Consider the following 18,985-nt stretch of genomic DNA (forward strand, 5'->3'; position numbering starts at 1 on the left):
TTACTCTCTTAAAGGAACATCAATTGAGTAATGTAATCCTTGATATATCATGTTCGACAAAATAAGATGGTTATGATCGGAATGCCTTTGATTTTAGGCTTGCTCGATTAGTATTTAATGGAGGTAACAGTTTTCTGGGATAAAAATTTTTTTTTTAAAGTTTTTAACCGCAGATTATCTCCGATTGAACAATCTGTAATCAAATGCAATTCAACAGTGACCAATTCATCTTTTTCTTAGAAGTAAGGAATACAGAATGACATGCCCTTCGACGGTAGGAAGGGAAATATGGCTGCTGGTTCTAGCAAGGCGAGTGACCATGTAAAAGAGGCTCCCGACTAAATCAGATAAAATGTAATTGAGAATCATTCGTTTGTTTAGTTTTTTTTTTTTTTTATTTTCAACAATTAAAATATTGTCTCGATTTTTCATTTTTTCCCCTCTTTCTGTAACCAAAGGGGGGAAAAAATTAAAGTCCGGACAATATTTTTTTTCCTTCACTAACAAATATGAGAACGTAAATAAGAGCGAAGGAGACAAGAGCAATGAGAGAAAGAAAGGGACTCGAAGAGAGAGAGTGTGGGTGATAACAGGATACCGGTAATATAAAACAATATTGGGTTCCTGCGAACAAGAGATGGAAAGATTACTAACAAGACTAGATCGACCAATCAGGCAATTATCGTAAACAATAGGATAAAATGAACACATCATCTCTTGCTGAATTTGAACCACTCTAAATACTACAAAGTATTTAGTCCAATACTACAAAGTATTTAGTCCCACATTTTACAACTGAAATAATTAAATAAACGGTGGCGGAGTGGCGACAGAGAGAAAGTATCTACTTATTTAAATCGCAAAATAAAATTTACTTTCCCTTTAAAATAACTGTTGTTCTAGCACACCAAGAACTTTATTATTCCACAATACTATGTGGTTCAATTAAAAAATACATTTTGAAACAGTCATCAATGTATATATACCGTTGACATTGTGGTTAGTAAAATGACTTTTACGTTTTCAAATGTGATATGGCTTTTGTAAGGAGTGCTAAAAAGTTATTTACACAACGGTGCGCGACATAGAAAAGGTTAGCTGGGGATCACTACACTAAATAATCCTAATCATCGTTTGACATGCTGGAAATAACAGCCAAATTTCCTTCAAAACTTGCCTTCTTGCAGTGGGTCTCAAGTCTTTGGCCCGCTTCACATGCAAAGTTAAAGAGGAAAAAAAATCAACCTTTTTATGTTCACAATTATGAGAAACGAATAAGAAATTATTTCCTAACTTATTATATTAAACCTATCTTGCATATAACAAAATTTCAAGATGCTTGAGTATTAATACATATTTTGAAAAGTCCACGACACGCTTTGATGAATGCAGCTTGCAGGCGCATGGATTCTGAAACGGTGTGCCAGGCAAACAAACCATGCTGCTGACAATAAACTGCCTCAATAATAATAATAATAATAAAAAAGAAAGAAAGAAAAAAAAAGAAAGAAAAGGGCGTGAGTGTCACGGTCGCATATGAAAACATAAATCAGAGTGAGGGATACAGGGATGGAGAGACAGAAAGGAAGTCGAAGACAGAAGAAAGATCAATTTGTATCATATGTCTAGTTGATCAGAACTAATATGAGACTAAACGAAAACTACAATACAAAGTATTAATTGCTGGTAGGGACAGCGTATTTCGTTTTGCAACCATAAAATATACTACTGAGTCAATACCGTGTCCTACTTTTGTGTTAAACGAAGTGTAACGCAATCACTTTTAAGTTAACTCTACAGATTTTCTATAGAATTCAGGGCCAGCATTGAAAGTTACAATTCGTATACGACTACATCAATGTAAACGATGCGATCGAAGATAGAAAAATAAGTAATAGGTGTATATACATATTTCAGGAGTTATTGCTCTTTCTTCAGCATCGCATCCAACCTATTAAACTATCCCAAACACAGTTAATGGGTGGGATGTGGTGCTAAAGGAGGAGCAATAACTCCTGAAATATGTATACTCATCCATTACCTATTTTTCAATCTTCGATCGCATTGTTTACGTAGACGTATTCGTATATGAAACATCGTAACTTTTAGTGCTGGCTCTAAATTCTAGAGAAAATTTGAGAAAGTAACTTATAAATGACAATATAAAATAACAATGAGCGTCTCTACATCAGGTATGGAAAACCACTTCCGAAAAGCGGCCCAGATGAGACAATGGTTCATCATAGGCAGACCAGACCTCATTACTAAAAAATTCAAAGTAATTTTTCTACCGCGAGTCAGTGTCTTGTGGGTCGGAGTTTGCCCAGGATTGCTTCACACAATCACCCGATCTATTAGAAATGGCAACCAATTCTCCTTCAAATCACATCCTACTGCTTTCAAAACGAACATTGAATAACGTAGTCTGCGATACATTGTGTCAAAGGCGAGATGATCATTGATGGATCAGTGTTAATCAACAACTGAATAATATTTAAAACATTTTCAAGGCAGCGAGCAAGCAGAATCGTTAGCACGCCGGGTAAAATACTACGCGGCATTTCGTCCTTTCAAATTCTGTCGAGGTCGTCTTTGCCTTTCATCCTTCCAGGGTCGATAAAATAAGTACCAGATGAACAATGAGATCGATGTAATCGATTGACCCCCCTCCCCTGAAATTGCTGGCCTTGTACCAAAATTTGACACCAATATTAAATACATCTTCATATACTAAATAGTTTCATATAACAAATGTTAAAGTTGCGAAATGGTCATTCATTTGTCATTTCTAAAGAACTAGTTAGACTCACTGCAGTTGTATACCGCTAGATCAATAAGTTTGCAAACAGGAACATATTTTATCGTAAACAAATCTGACTACATGTTTCAAAGCGAGCGTAACCTCGGAAGTAGTAATTATCCGACCGAAGTGTATACCACAGGCCAAGAGTATCTTGATTATATGAAGTTTACAATGTGTGTGTGTTGTTGTTGTGTAGCCACCACCAGCTGTAGCTTAAAACACACAGTGCAATAGGGTTTAGGTGGTGTTACTTTCCATGGTTCTTGACCATTACTGTATTTACTATTTAATGCTTTTTGCGACTTTTTGACTATAGGATTTTTGTGAGTGTTTCTTTTTTTTTTTTTTTTTGTCGGACGAATGAGAGAATAACTTGAATACTTAAGAAAAAAGCTGTATATATTCACAATTTGTTAAGATAAAAATCCAGTAACTTAATTCTAAGGAATAAACTTGAAGAATAAGGGAGTAAAGTGAAGAATAAAGAGCAAAGGTCGTTAGAAAAATATAGGCAGGAGAATAATGTTCACAACACCTCTTTTTCAAGAGGATATGGATGTTGGTGGATACTTCCATGAAGGTACAGGTCCATAATGTTGTGAACATTATTCTCCAGCCTATATTCTTCTACCTTTACTCTTTATCCTTCTATTTACTCCTTCATTCTATTTTATTCCTTATAAACCGAGAATGTTATTCCTTGTAAATTTTCCCTGTCTAAAATATTCATACTTTGTCACTGATGACGAAATGCCCAATGCGTGGACATGCTAACCTACCACTTGAGTTATCCCAGAAACGACTATTTTAAATGACTTGAAATACTCGCCCTGCCTTGGTTTTTGATTTTTCCTCTAGCTAAAACGAAACCCTAATACGGATCCTTAGATCCAACATTAGCTGTGATCTTGGAACCTAACGGTCGACCAACTATAGCATTTACCAATTCATTTAGATCACAAGTGAACTAAACCCCTCATATTCTATGTGTGTATGTGTGTGTATGTATTATACACATTTACATACACACACGTATTTGGGGAGAGAAAATAAAGACATACAGAATATAAAAAAATAAATATTTTAAGCATCTTAATGTTAGAAACATAAATAAACTTTCACAAACTAAACACTGATATAAAAGAGAGAGAGAGATGTATATGCTTATATTGTATGTACATAAAAACACGCACTTATAGAGGCAGATACGCACAAGCGTGCATGACCCAAGGTAGCTAGCTGATAGTACAATTCACCATCACCACCAACACCACCATCACAATCTCTGTTATTTTTCAGGCAAGCAGGGAAGATCTTTCACAGCTCACACGCACCCTCTTTCTATCCCTCTCTCTATTTGTACTTTATAGCTCATCTGAACAACTGAACGTGCAGCTGAACAAACAATTTACAGTCTCAACAATACATGTCTCTTTAACGGTAACACAGCAACCAACCAATTATGATCTTCTATATCAATTTACAAATAAAAATCTATATAAAGTATACTCGTCTTCTTCCTAGTGCTGTGTGTGTGTGTGTATGTGTGAAAAGTTTTAAGGTACAAATTAAACTATACATAGAACATGGGATTAAATCTGTTCTCAAGTCTTGTGTCATTCTTATCAGTGTATGGGCATCGTCCACTGTATTTCAGATTCCTCCTCGACCATCTTTTAATTTGAGTAGGTTAAATGGCGCATGTTACATAGTCAGACGAATGACCATGTGCCAGGGACTAAGAACCAGCTTGCGCGCTGTCATGTCGTGATTGTTGTTGACCTATGATGAAAGGCACTCCAATCGTGACCACCTCATCTGTTTGTTATTCAGACGGTAGGTTTTAATTTGAGGGTGGCTGTTGGCTCTAGAAATTTGAATGTCCAAGGACAAGTCACTCAGTGGAACAATATGTGAGAGTCTGGTGATGTTGTGCAGTCTCCGATTGTCCATTTAGTTCCTGTTTTCAACCCAAGTCGGCTCTGATCGAATCAATCTCTGATGGAAGGCATCTTGTCTGTTGAACTATAATACTACCCCATGTCTTTTTCTTTTTAAGATACAAATATGTGATATACGCGAGATCTTGGTTGCTATTTGTAGCCGGTCGAGTGACTGTATAGGCCTCTCTTTTTTTTTTTTAGATGTTACTTTCCCGGTCTAACGCAATATTTATAGTCTATGTTGTGAAATGCCCAGATCTTGATGAATGAGTTCAGATTAGGGTTAGAGTTAAACAGCACGCTAAAAGTGTAAATGTCTCAGTAGACAACACGCTGAAGTGGTGCTTTTTTTTTTCCATTGGACCACCAGTGTGCATATAGATAGCTTTGGGTGGAGGTCAAAGAGGAGGTAAGCAAAACAGATGGCCTCAGTTAAATCATGGAAGTTATTTTCTGCATCTTACTAATAATATTTAAGCGGAGAAGCTAATAAGGCTAAGATGACTGCATCTGTTTTTGAGTATCCTTTTATTCTCTTACTGGTATCAGTCAGTTATTGGGCTGCAGCTACGCTGGGATACCGACTTCAAGTGTTTAAACAATATTTACCCCTGTGCTTATGTCGGACTGGTGTATATTTATCGATAAAATTTATCAAAGCTCTAAGACACTCAACATGAAAGAGTATAACACTGTATATAGTTTCAATTATCATTATCATCATTAAAATGTACGGTACTACAGCGTTTATCTTCCTTTTTCTTTTATTACCTCACTTCTCACACTTTTTATGTCCTCCTTACCCTTCCTTTCCCCTTTATTCTCCCACACTGCCTTTTTCTCACTCATCGATTCTCTTTATCACCTGCTAAATTCCCTCTCTAAGACGTAATGCGTGCACTTTTTCTTGATAAGCGACTCTGTGAAAGGCCCAAAATTTTCCTCCACTATTATATATATTGATTCCTGAAATTAAATTTTGAGGTCATTAATTTACGCACAGGGTTTTTTTTTCTTTTTCTTTTTCTTCAAATGTGAATGTAAATAGAAAAAAAACATGTATATTTTTCTAACCGATGCAATATGCATTGTACAATGTTTATTCAGTATCATTTTCCATAACACATGTGCAATAATACTTTGTTACGAAAGGAGTTTTATTATTTTTTTTTTCAGAAACTTACTGAACAGAACTAAAAATAATCACAAAAAGTAAAATGGATTTTAAAACAAAAACAAATTGATTTTTTTTCAAACGAATTAAAATAGATGATTTGGTCCCAAATGTAATTATGACTAGAAATATTTACTAAAAAAACAACTGAAACACTAGGAATTGTGAAAACAGCAGTGAATAAAGTTTGTGACATAAAATAGTCACACGTTCATGGATATAAATATCACTAAATCATGCATGTTCTATGTATATACTGTATGTGTTCGCGCGCGCTATGAAATAGCTCCGCTTTTAAAATAAGTTTGTGACTTTGGTTAAAGATTACATTTCGAATAGAACGATAAATTGCGAAACGTAATTTGTACGAAATGTACTGACATAGGTAGATATTGCATAAATTATACAAGGTATGGGCACTACTGACTTTCTGAAGGTCCAAACCTCGCTACCACCCAACCCACCCCATTCCATTATTGCCAATATTTCTGCAGAGTCGAAGGGCTTTTATTTCATTAAACTACATTTCAATCTTTATATATATGTATATGTATATATATATATATATATATATATATATATATATATATATATATATATATATATATATATATAGTTGTTTTCATATCGTTTTCCACGCTAGTTGTATCAGAACGAATATAGTCGAATGCCCTTCCTGTCACTAACCCTTAACAGATATTTTTTTTTTCAAGTGATCTCTTATTTCAATGGCTTCCACAGTGAAATGTCACCAAACGATTTGCTGACATTTGTGGCTTGCAATTTTCGGAGAGTTACAAATATAGATACGCTCTTACATGCAGTTGTCTACAAAAATCACAAGACTAGTCGGCCAGGGACTATAGTAGGACACACTTGCCCAAGGACTGAACCTGAAACTACGAGATTGGGTACAAAACTTCTCAATTACATATGCTATATACATGGAGGAAGCGGGGTTAGTTGGAACGTGGCATGAGCTGAAACACCTCTTTTTCGTAGAACCAAAGGTCCTGGTGAAGACGGTTGCTATCTTTTGAATGCCTCATACTGCCTTTCAACCATATAATAAACACTTCTGTGTGTTGATTGTTCACAGTAGAATGTAATGGGTATGTAGCAGCAAATAATTTGTTTCAATTTCTGCTATGCACACTGTATGTTGACGCTACTACTGTCTGGAGCTAGTTGGGATTTGATGTGAGGGTTAGTTGGAACGCGCTCCAACTAAACCCTCTATCACAAGTACACCAACACATGTAGCACTTAAACTCAATAGGACGTCAGCTGCTTGGAATTTGAACGAGTGCCACATATCTTAATATGACTTTCTCTGAAAAAAAAAAAGAGAAACAGTCTTGGGCGGAGAAAAGAGCAAAGATCGAGTCATTTTCTTAAGAAACAGGAGTTCAGGAATGAGAAGACCTTTCAAATACCGGCCTGGGAAAATATGTTATGACTTTTCCAGGGAAGGAAAAATATGAACTATTAAATTGCTTGTACTAGTTGATGAAATGAATAAAAATGATGATAACAAACAAACCTGTTCTGAGTAAAGACTATGTACACCCCAAATTCACAATAGCAGACGGTACTGAAATATGCACGCATGAACCTGAGTACATTGTATTTATTCTGTCTGTATTGTTCAACAACGGGAGAGCAAGGTTTCGTCTGTACAAAACTTGTTTCCAGTTAGTTGATCGATCGGTCTACGAGCTAGAATACAAGGACGTGTTACGGTCCAAATAAAACTTTATATATATCATCATCATCATTTAACGTCCGTTTTCCATGCTAGCATGGGTTGGACGGTTCGACTGGGATCTGGTAAGCCATGGAGGCTGCACCAGGCTCTAGTCTGATTTGGCAGTGACTCTACAGCTGGATGCCCTTCCTAATGCCAACCACTCCGTGAGTGTAGTGGGTGTTTTTTACGTGCCACCGGCACAGGGACCAGAACAGGCTGGCAAACGGCAACGATCGGTCGGTGCTTTTACGTGTCACCGACACAGACACCAGTCAGGCGGCGCTGGCATCTTCCACGTTCGGACGGTGCTTTTTACGTGTCACCGGCACGGGTGTCTTAACTACAATTTCCATTTGAGTTTTATTTTGATGTTGACGTACTTGACTCAATAGGTCTCCTCAAGAACAGCGGGTCACTCTACGATCCATGGTTAGCACACCAGGCCGTCCTACGAGCCATGAACTCACTTCATTTGTCGGGTGTTCACAGTCACAGCATATCTCAGGGGTCTCGATCTTCGTCATTTCCTCTGTGAGGCCCTACGTGCCACCGACATGGGTATCACATATATGTTGTGATATGTTTCATCTAACCCCATCTTCCCCTGTATATGAAAGCATATAAGTGCAAAAGTGAAGAGTACTCAAAACCAATAATAGAGTAAAATACAAGGTTCTGTGGTTTCAAATAAGTTCAATTCGCAACTTATTGGTCAATCCGTATGCTTTTTGTTTGTATTGACTGTAAAGGACAGTTGTTTAGTCTCGCGTCAACCTGATTGAGCAAATCTGAATGACCAACGACATTCTATCTATTACTATTCACCTTATTATTCAGCAAGCCTGTACAATACATTTATCTAGTATGTCTATCATTATTTAAGACAGTAGTATGAATTAAGAGAGATTCGCCTGCATATTTCTCACAGATCAAATGACCACGTAGTGACTTATTGTTCAACCCTGCGCCAACTCTAATCGAGCTGACTTAGTATCAAAAGCGTTCTAGCCAAGACCATTCAGTTTTGTTTTGTTTTTTCAGATATATCTGCGCTCTAACGCATCTAGTAGGACTAATATATTTGAATGTATCTTTCCTTCTTTAAGATGATATGGTGCGATCTGAAGATTTTGGCGTTATTTCTTGCTGGTAGAATAGTCAAGTAGTAGCTTCGTAGTGTTTGTGGTTTTAAAAACATGTATGGCTCTTATATATTTCACACATATACAGAGAGTGTGTGATGAAGAAAAGAAGAAAAAGGTCAGATTTATTACTTAATTGATAACAACTGATATTTCACAATCAAAAAGACGTACGCTTTGACGGTTCAGCTTGATTTCAGATTTTAGTATAAGATACACTTTTGGACTAAGTCTTCAATATATAAGATTTGAAGAACTGGAATACGGAATGAGCGTCCGTCTTTCAAAAACGAATAATCTTTAACCATTGTATAATTCCATTCACATCTACGATGTATTATAAGAATATAAATCAACCCAGCATTTGACTGCTACTTAATTTCATCGACCTCAGAAGAATGAAAGGTAAAATGACTTTGGCCGGATTTGAACTCAGAACAAGAAGAGCAAACGGCTCTATCAATTCACCATCTAAGTTAATGCCTCTCATTAGTGGTGGTTCTATGAAGATTGAAAAGGGACAAACTAACATGTTTAATATAATTAAGATGATTTTAAAAACTTCTTTAAAATTTGTCCACATTATAAAAAAAGAATTATATGGATATAAATTGTTTTATTTTGTCACTGATAAAGAGTTGAGGGAGTGGGGTTTCATTAATGAAGTGGGGTCTGGTACTTATTAGTTTTAAAACGGCTGATTTGGGGGTGATCACCTAGAGAGACGGATGGGACGAGATGTATGAAGTTTGGAGTTTAAATAAACGTGCAAATTGATCTTCAAAGCACAGAGAAGGTTAAAGGAAAGAAGATACACTTTTGGACAGAAATAAACTAAGTCTTCAATACATAAGATCTGAAGAACTGGAATACGGAATGAGCGTCCGTCTTTCAAAAACGAATAATCTTTAACCATTGTTTACCACAGACACTTAACTGCGAAAAATTCGCAAACAGAACTGCAGGAAAAGTCAAGTTTTCATGCAAATCATTTTTGTCCATTCTACATAACCTTTCTCCCTCTCTTTCTCTCTCTCTCTCTCTCACACACACACACACACACAATATCATAAATTTTGAGTTTCTCCAATACTCCTTCTTTCTCAAAGCAAACTACCCTGTCGAACCAGAATTAAACTGCAAAAGTAATCAGCACATCATATATTGTACCACACCCCCTTTATCGAAATTGCGCAACCCGTCAATCTGCAATGGTAAACAAGTTTTTTCTTTCTTGCCTCTTTTGTCCCTCACCTCACTCCTCATTAAACAATTTCAAGCTAAACTGAGAGTAAATCACCAGGCGCTCCTCCCCGACCCCATCACGCACAAGCTCTATTGCTCCCAAATTATCGTCAGTCCATTCAATATTAAACACTATTCAGAAAGAAAATTAGATTTTCTCTTTTTCTCTCTCAAAATAATCTGACCTAGGACTGAACTCTAGGAGCATAAACCCCGATTCCATCAATCTACCTACACCTATAAATAATATCTGTCTACTTTTCACTTTTAACTTTCACTGTAAGCAAGGCAGCCTGTCCACTCAAATTTACAAGATAATTTGTTAGAACAAAATAGTACAGTGAAAACTAAAATACACTGAGTACATATAAATAAAATAAATAAATAAAGGGAAGGCTAGCATTTTTTCTATTATTCTGGCGCCGTTGCACAACTTGAAAATCTTAAACGAAGCATGTGAACTAAAAACAATTCAGTACATACAGTATGTTTATATGTTTAAAACATATAGTCATGCTGTGGAAAAAAAATCGGGGAATATACCCCCATGTGGACGAAAACCAACTTTGATGTTTACTATTTAAAACATGCAATGATAAAACTATAAGAGACTTGGAATTTCAGTCTATTTTGACATAAATGTATTATAATTATTATTGTTGTTGTTGTTATTATTATCCTTTCTACTAAAGGCACAAAGCCTGAAAATATTGAAGGAAGGGAGGGCAAGTCGATTGCATCGGACCCCATCCCCAATACTCAACTGGTACTTATCGACTTTGGAAGAAGGAAAAGCGAAGTCAATCTCGGCGGAATTTGAATGCAGAATATCATGTTTCGGAAGAAATGCCGCTAAGCATTTTATTCGATGTACAATAATCCTTTCTATTATAGGCACAAGGTCCAAAAGTTTGGGGAAAGAGAGCTTAGTCGGTTACATCGACCCCGAAACGATGAAAGGCGTAGTCAACCTCAGCAAAATTTGAACTCAGAACGTAATGTGTCGGAAGAAATGGCACGAAGCATTTTTGTCTGATGTAGCTTATACATCCAGTACTCGGGTGCACTGCAACTAAATGAAAATTTAAAATATTTACTTTCTCAGTAAATTTCAGTTGTATTGGAAACAGACGTGAAAGGGAAATTAAAAATCTACGTAAATACACATCTGCGTGTGCTTGTATTTAAATATGTATAAATGTAAACATGTATTTCTATAGTATATTTGTAAACAAATATGCATTATTACTTATATTTTTAGATCTCTCCTGCATATAGATAGATTTATGCACATATACACACACGCTCACTCAATGCCTATAAACTGAAATCACTTTTGGACGGATTCATTTTTAGATGAAGGTTGTAATAATTGGTTGATAACACACACGAAGCCGAAGATTTCAAAGCCAGAGCGTGTTTGAAACCCACAAATTTCGATAACACTGTTTGCTAACATTAACGCGATAAGCGTCTACTACTCTCTCTCTCTCTCAGGGGGATACATACATACACACCTATATTTTTAGCATTCAAAAAAAGTCAGATTTAATACTAGTCCATTTTCTTTCATTCATTTTGCTGTTTGATATTGATAATAAAATTTTAAATACAATATAAGTTTAAAACTGCAATTGAAGTAGAAAAATCAAAATCCCGTTTTTAATAATGAAAAGAAAAAAAATTAATGCAACTGGATTTCAGTTAACTTTTCTGATATCCTTAAATACTTGATTAATTTAAATATTTTTATGTGAGTATGGGTAGGTTTATCATACGTCATGGTTTGAGAGTCCCAGGTAAGTTCCAGTCTGTTCCGATGTCTCGTCCGGTTAGCAAATTTGCTCCGTTTAATAGTGAAATCTAACGCTACGTTTTGGTTAAACACGAAACACCTGAATTCTCAGAAGGTAAAACTAAAATTGTTGAAATCGGCAAGAAGTCCTAATCCTAGTGTGCACAGGTCAGACATAAATTAACGAAAATACTCGTTATTGCTCAGTTTAAGCATGGGACCGCATGCCTTTACCAGAGGCATAACGCGTGTGATGTACCAACGTTGTAATACTACCCTCGTAAGTATTGTAGTTTAAAGGAAAACGTCTTCTATAGCGTTGGGCCAACCAAAGCCTAGTAAGTCGATTTGATGAGAAGTCCGTTGTGTGTATGAGAGAGAGAGAAAAGGTTGAGTTCTATTTCATCTTTTACTTTGGGAGGTTCCAATGGTCGATTTCTAATAAAGATTCTTCATATTACATTGGTAGTTTATGAAAATGTTACAAGCATAAGGTGTGTAATGAACATTTATAGAATACGTATCCTATAGAAACTCAACAAAGATGGAGAAGAGAACGTGTTCAAAGTTTTAAAAAGATTTAATCCATGCATACGATCGTTTCGAACGGTAATATTAACATGTAAATAACATGGTAAAAAATTAGAAATCAATTTAATTATAACTGATGGATTAAATTTTTTTTAAACTTTTAGCACCTTCTCTTCATCTTTGTTGAGTTTCTATGGGATACGTGTTCTATAAATGCCTCTAACACACTTTATGCTTGTAACATTTATATATGTGTGTGTGTGTGTGTCGCCATAGCTTGACAACTGGTGTTGGTTTGTTTACCTCCACGTAATTTAGCGGTTCTGCATAGAGACCAACAGAATAAATCCCAGGCTTTAAAAAAAATGAGATCTGGGGGTCGATTACTTTAACTAAAACCCTTTAAGGCGATATACTAACCCTCTAGCTTTTTGAAGTTCAGAATCTAATTATAGGAGAGAGAAAAATTACACACTGCACATACGGATAATTAGATGATAAAAGTTCTTCATTGTACCTATGATACCAATAATTTCAAGCTTCGTTCCGGTTTGAGGAATGGCTTGCGAGAGGTACGCAGAATGTGTGGACTGCACAGAGTGGCTGGCCACTGTATTCACGTTTTAAATGTTATTTTGGTTTGTGTTTAAGAAGTTTGGATAAGGAGTTCGCTTCAAAACTATGTGATTTGGAATTGAATTCTACAGCGCAGTACATTGGGCAAATGTTTCTCTTCTTTCATAGCTCCAATGTGATCAAATCCTTGCGAGAGAAATTTGGCAAACAGATTCATTTTTGTGGGGAGAGAGGTTTACAGTCTTAATCAGTTGCCCGATTTAACAGCAAATAAAAATCATGGCCGTAAACTCGAATCAGTATAATACACAATACAAATTGAAACTAGTATTTAAAAATTCCGTGTTTGATATGGTATCAAACTTTCCTATAATCCTTTCTACTATAGGCACAAGGATTGAAATTTGGGGGAGAGAGGTTAGACGATTACATTGACTCCAGTGTTCAACTGGTACTTATTTTATCGACCCCGAAAGGATGAAAAGCAAAGTCGATCTCGGTGGAATTTGAACTCAGAACGTAAAGACGGACGAAATGCCGCAAAGCATTTTGCCCGTCGTGCTAACGATTCTGCCAGTTCGCCGCCTTAAACTTTCCAATAATAATCCCTTCTACTTTCGGCACAAGGCCTGAAATTCAGATGAGAGGTGAAAATCGATTACACTGACCCAGTACCTGAAAGGGTGGATGAATGAATGAATGATCCTTTCTACTATAGGCACAAGACCTGAAATTTTGGAAGAGGGGGATAGTCGATTACATCGACCTCAGAACCCAGCTGGTACTTATTTTATCGACTCCGAAAGGATGAAAGGCAATGTCGACCTCAGCGGAATTTGAACTCAGTATTTTGCCAGCTCGCCAATAATAATAATATTAATCCTTTCTACGATAGGCACAAGGCTTGAGGAGGGAAATCGATAACATCGACACCGGTATTTGACTAGTACTTATTTTATCGACATAGAAAGGATGAAAGATCAAATCGACTCAGAACGTGCTAACAATTCTGCCTTCTCGCCACCTTAATAATAATTCTTGCTAGTTTTGGTGCAAGGTCATTAATTTTAGGGAAGAGGGTTAAGTCGGTTACATCAACGCCAGTACTCAACTAGGACTTATTTTATCGACCAAAAAAAAAAATGAAAAGCAAAGTCGAACTCGACGGAATTTTAAGTCAGAAAGTAAAGAGATGGAAGAAATGTTGGTAAAATTTTCGTGTAACGCCCGCACGATTTTCACTAAGAAAAAAAAGAAAACTCGGATTTTTTGTGCGGAATCAAGTACCCTAACCTCGTAATATGCTGCAAATCCCTTTTTTTTTTCTTAGTGAAAATCGTGCGGGTGTTACACGAAAATTTTACCGAAATGTTGCCAAACATTTTGTCTGAATCGCTAACGATTCTACTAGCTCGCCGCCTTTCCACGTTATCCAACATATATGTTTAATAATTATGTGACGTATAAAATATCTAATTATACAAAATATTTAAGGATAGTAATGTTTGTTCTAATATAGGAATGACTTCAACAACCGTCCGCGAAAGATAGCAAGATTTGGTGGGGTTTCTTTTTTTTTTTTTCTCTTCGGAATCGTAAATTTCCAACGTTTAAAATATATAATTCACGGAGAAAATTTTTCGTGGGAAATAAAAAATCAAAATGAAAAGCTTTACAACCAGTTGCGTACTCTGAAGTAGAAAAAAAAAAAAAAAAAAGAATTCAAACTTAGAGGGGAAAAAAATTCCAGAACCGTAATCTCCAATCCGAAGAAATGTTTGAAAAATATACAAATAAATAAAGTTTTTAAAACTAAGTAACCAGGAGTGCTTATTCCGAAACTTTGCCGTTTATACTTTCACAATTTGAGTCTACGGCCGTAACGTAAACGGGTCGCTTTTAACACTATCACCTGAAGCTGGGAACTTTTAACAGAATCCCTGTCGACGCTGAAAGCATTCTAGCCAAGTCCCATGTCTGAAAATAGCTTCCCACCACCAGCTTTGGAGGTTCCTTCTCCTCTCAATAAATCATTTAAAAAATAAATATATAAAATGTAAGCCAATGAAAAAACGTCTTCCTCATATTCCGCCCCCGCCCACCATCTCAAAATGAAAAGGAAATATTGGATTATGTGATCTCTGATACCTGTCTGGGGATAAAAAAAAAAAAAGAATAGTCACCGCTGAATATGTTTCATCGTATCATACGATAAATCGATAACTGTTAACAAGGTGAAGAAACAACGCGGTTTCAATCTCCGGTTAGACTTTTCACCTCGCTGATTTAATATCACATCTCTTTAATGATACCATATCATTACAATCATCAATCAATTAGATACTTGAGTCGATATAATCGACAGTTACCTTCTACTAAACTTGTGAAATTGTTAGAAACTATGTTAGAAATTGAATTGTTAACGCGTCAAACTTGCTTGTGCTATTTGATCCGCCTCAGAGTTTTGAGTTCAAATTCCTTAGAGATCAATTTTGCTTTTCATTCTCGGGGTTGATAAAATAAAGTACCACTCAAGTACTAGGGTTGATATAATCAAAAACTCCTCTCGCCCCAGTAAAATTTAGGCCTTGTGCCTACGTTAGAAATAATTATTATTTTCCGCGAGAAAACTTTAACACAGGTCCAGAGAAAGTTGGATTTATTAACTTTTGAGAGTTCACCTTACCGTTGGATAGAAAAATACCTTATATATTTCTGTAAAAATTGTTTACAAGTGTCTAGCTTCTGGCTAACCATAAACATAGTAGCAGCAGATAGGTCCATAAAAAAAATTTGAAAACAAAAGTACAGTTAAAAAAATTACGGCAATTAAACAAGCAGACGATTACACTTCAAAAGTACTAAAAAAAGTGATAATTCCACAAATAGATATATTTGCAACACAGACTTTAGAACTTTAACGCACACAACTGGGGGTCAGCTATATTTTCAATAACAATGGCAGTATATCTTTTGCTTTTCATTCATTCTTTTGTTTTATGTCCCCACTTGCTTTACCTGTACATGTACTGTCCTCTCTATATTGCGCCCTCAGTAGATAATAAAGAAATGAGTATATCTTTTGCTGGCGTTGCGACCCAAACGGTTGACATAGATCAACTACAGCAAAAGAATTCTGGCAGGGGTTATGTCACAAAAAAAAACAGTACCTCATAGTCAGGGGAATTCATGGAGGAAAAGATAAGAGAAAATACACATTTCTATTTCTCGAAAAGTAGACATGCCTTTGAACATTTTGTCGATATTTGGAACGATGTGTCCCATAGACCGGAACAGGGTGTATGGAAGTATTGTCTGATTTATAAAGCAAGCTGAGAACTCAGTAAGAAAACAAGCAGAGCTGGTGCGCTACACACCTCACCAACCTGGTGTTGCAATATATGAAAAAACGAAACGTTCTCATTGACAGAAACCGACTGAGGACGACATAGGAAATCGAAATGCAAGACGCAAGAGGAAAAACCTATTGCCTCCTTCCTAGGTTAATAGGAAATTCATGGTTCTTCGAATCGCCAACGATGAAACAGATGGAGATGCTGAACAAATCGAAGGAAGAAGAGAACAAAATGTTGACTGTGAAGCAACGGGCTCCTATCCATGAGGAGAAACTGAATGACAGACTGTTGGTGAAACTGACACCAACGGTCCAAAAACACACGAGGATGCAGGAGAATTCTTGTTTAATCGGAATTCCAAAGACATTCAGGAGATGCCTTCAGAAATCCTACTTGGCCTTGTACCAATTTTTAAGGCCAGATATCTTTAAACAAACGCCTGACATGCGAGAAGAAACAAATCACCTTAAATCATACCCTATCGTCCAAAAATAATTGTGCAAAAAAACAAAAAGAACAAGCAGTAAGAACATTAACTAATATAGTCTTCCAAATGCAAAAGGTTGAATTTTCCATGGCTGAAATGTAAATGATCATAGGTCTGCTCAGCCAAGGCTGATCTGGAACTAAACCATTATTATCATCAGCACTGATGTGCCGTCAAAGACTTAGAAGACTTAATGAAATTAATAACACTTCTGACAAAAAACGTCCATTAGTGCCGCAGTCCCTACAACTTCTTTATGAAGAAGATAGCTTCAAACGAATGAAATCGAATGAAAGGTTTTGCGATCGAAAAATATCAGTCATCTCCCACTAAATAATTGAAATTCATCAATCCACTGAATTATCTATTCAGAGCCTGAAAGTTGTTGTTAAAACCTACAAAAAGACACATAATCAAAGACATTCCACTGTAACCATTTCGTCCTTTTAGGAGTATTTAGCACGACAGTATCTTCTTGCATTCAAGACAGTCGAGAGTGATGAGGAAGATATGACAGTTATTTCTAGCAGATTGAGGGACTACGCAGAATCTCCTTGGTGGATTATGTGGTCACTTGAGGCAGTAGAAACAGCAGCTAAATCTTCCTATTAGACGCAACGTGCTTAAAAGAAAAGGCAGGGCGGCTGTGGCTGGAACACCTTTGATCATAAGCTCCATCAGATCAGGATAAACCCAGGGTTAACAAGCAACACATAGCTCTTATCCTCTTAATGTTTTCGTTTTTATACTCATATTAATAGCATGGGATTGGTTAGTGGCATGTGTCAGCTCCGGGATACTGTGATTCATACTAAATCATGACGACTTGTAGTAGTTGTTGTTGAATAGTTGATATGTAGCCTCTAGTTCAACGAAGATATGATGGAACGGCTCAGAAGCCGTTTGAACAGAACAGAACAGTATTCAATAGCTATCAAATACTTGATTCCGTTTCAGGTTGCAGGGCGGCTGAATAGCTAAGTTCGCTCGGCAACCACGAGGTCCCGGGTTCAATTCCATTGTGTGGTATCTCTGGCAAATGTCACGGGTGGACTCATACCAACTAAAGCGCCACGCTATGAGACTGAACTTGGAACCAGAAGGTTGTCAAACTTCTCAACTATACAGCCACAACAGCCCCTAACCAAAAGTACACAAACATACATTTACATCCTTATACATATATACACACACATATGAAATAATGAGATTTGACATATGCGTGCGCGCGCACACATACACACACATGTATAAAATATATATATATATATGAAAAATGTCAAAACTGGTTACTTGAAAAAACTATCTCAAGTGGATGAAGGAGAATATTAATAAAAAGTAAAAGATTGATACAAAAGGGAAAGCGATGAGACGGCGAGGAATGGTTAGGGTTGGGAGGATAACTGTATTAGCAAAACTTCTGGGGTTCTTTAAATATTAGACATTGCGCGACTTTCTCAGAAAAGAGCAAGAGAACCGACAGCGATGAAGCGTTGGGGGTGGGTTAAGCGTTAGAAGAGAGAAGTTTTTGGTCATAATTGAAGCGAAGTAAAGCGACAGAGCATGACAGAGTTCTTTCATGGAACAAAGTATCGTAAGATGATATCGGTAGTCATTCAAAATGGCCCTCCGTGTTATAATGATCCCAGCACGAAGTTGATCGGAGCATAGTGTGTGTGCTGGGTTAAATAAATAAATGCGAAAGAAGAGAACATCGGAGGGGAAGGGGAAAGAAAAGCAGCAAGAGTTTGTGACAGTCTTTTGATGCGTTAGTATGTAATCTGTAAGGCATATAATCAGTGTGTGTATGTATATATGTTTACACACACACACATATATATATATACACACAAACAAAAACATGTACATGCATAGACACATATACATAGACATACACATATATTACACACGCATACATACGTGTGTGTGTATATATATATATATATATATATATATACACACACACACGCATACATACACGTGTATATATATACACACACAAACACGCATACATACACGCGTATATATATACACACACAAACACGCATACATACACGTGTATATATATACACACACAAACACGCATACATACACGTGTATATATATATACACACACAAACACGCATACATACACGTGTATATATATATACACACACAAACACGCATACATACACGTGTATATA

General features: G+C 36.4%; 1 protein-coding gene across 3 annotated transcripts in view; it reads right to left on the bottom strand.

Annotated features, from left to right (window-relative positions):
* The window catches only part of LOC115209797 (zinc finger protein 628-like), a 67,615-nt gene that overhangs the window by 44,691 nt on the left and 3,939 nt on the right, over positions 1–18,985 (bottom strand). The window lies entirely within an intron of this gene.

This window comes from Octopus sinensis, linkage group LG3 (assembly GCF_006345805.1).
Source record: "Octopus sinensis linkage group LG3, ASM634580v1, whole genome shotgun sequence".
Taxonomy (NCBI): domain Eukaryota; kingdom Metazoa; phylum Mollusca; class Cephalopoda; order Octopoda; family Octopodidae; genus Octopus; species Octopus sinensis.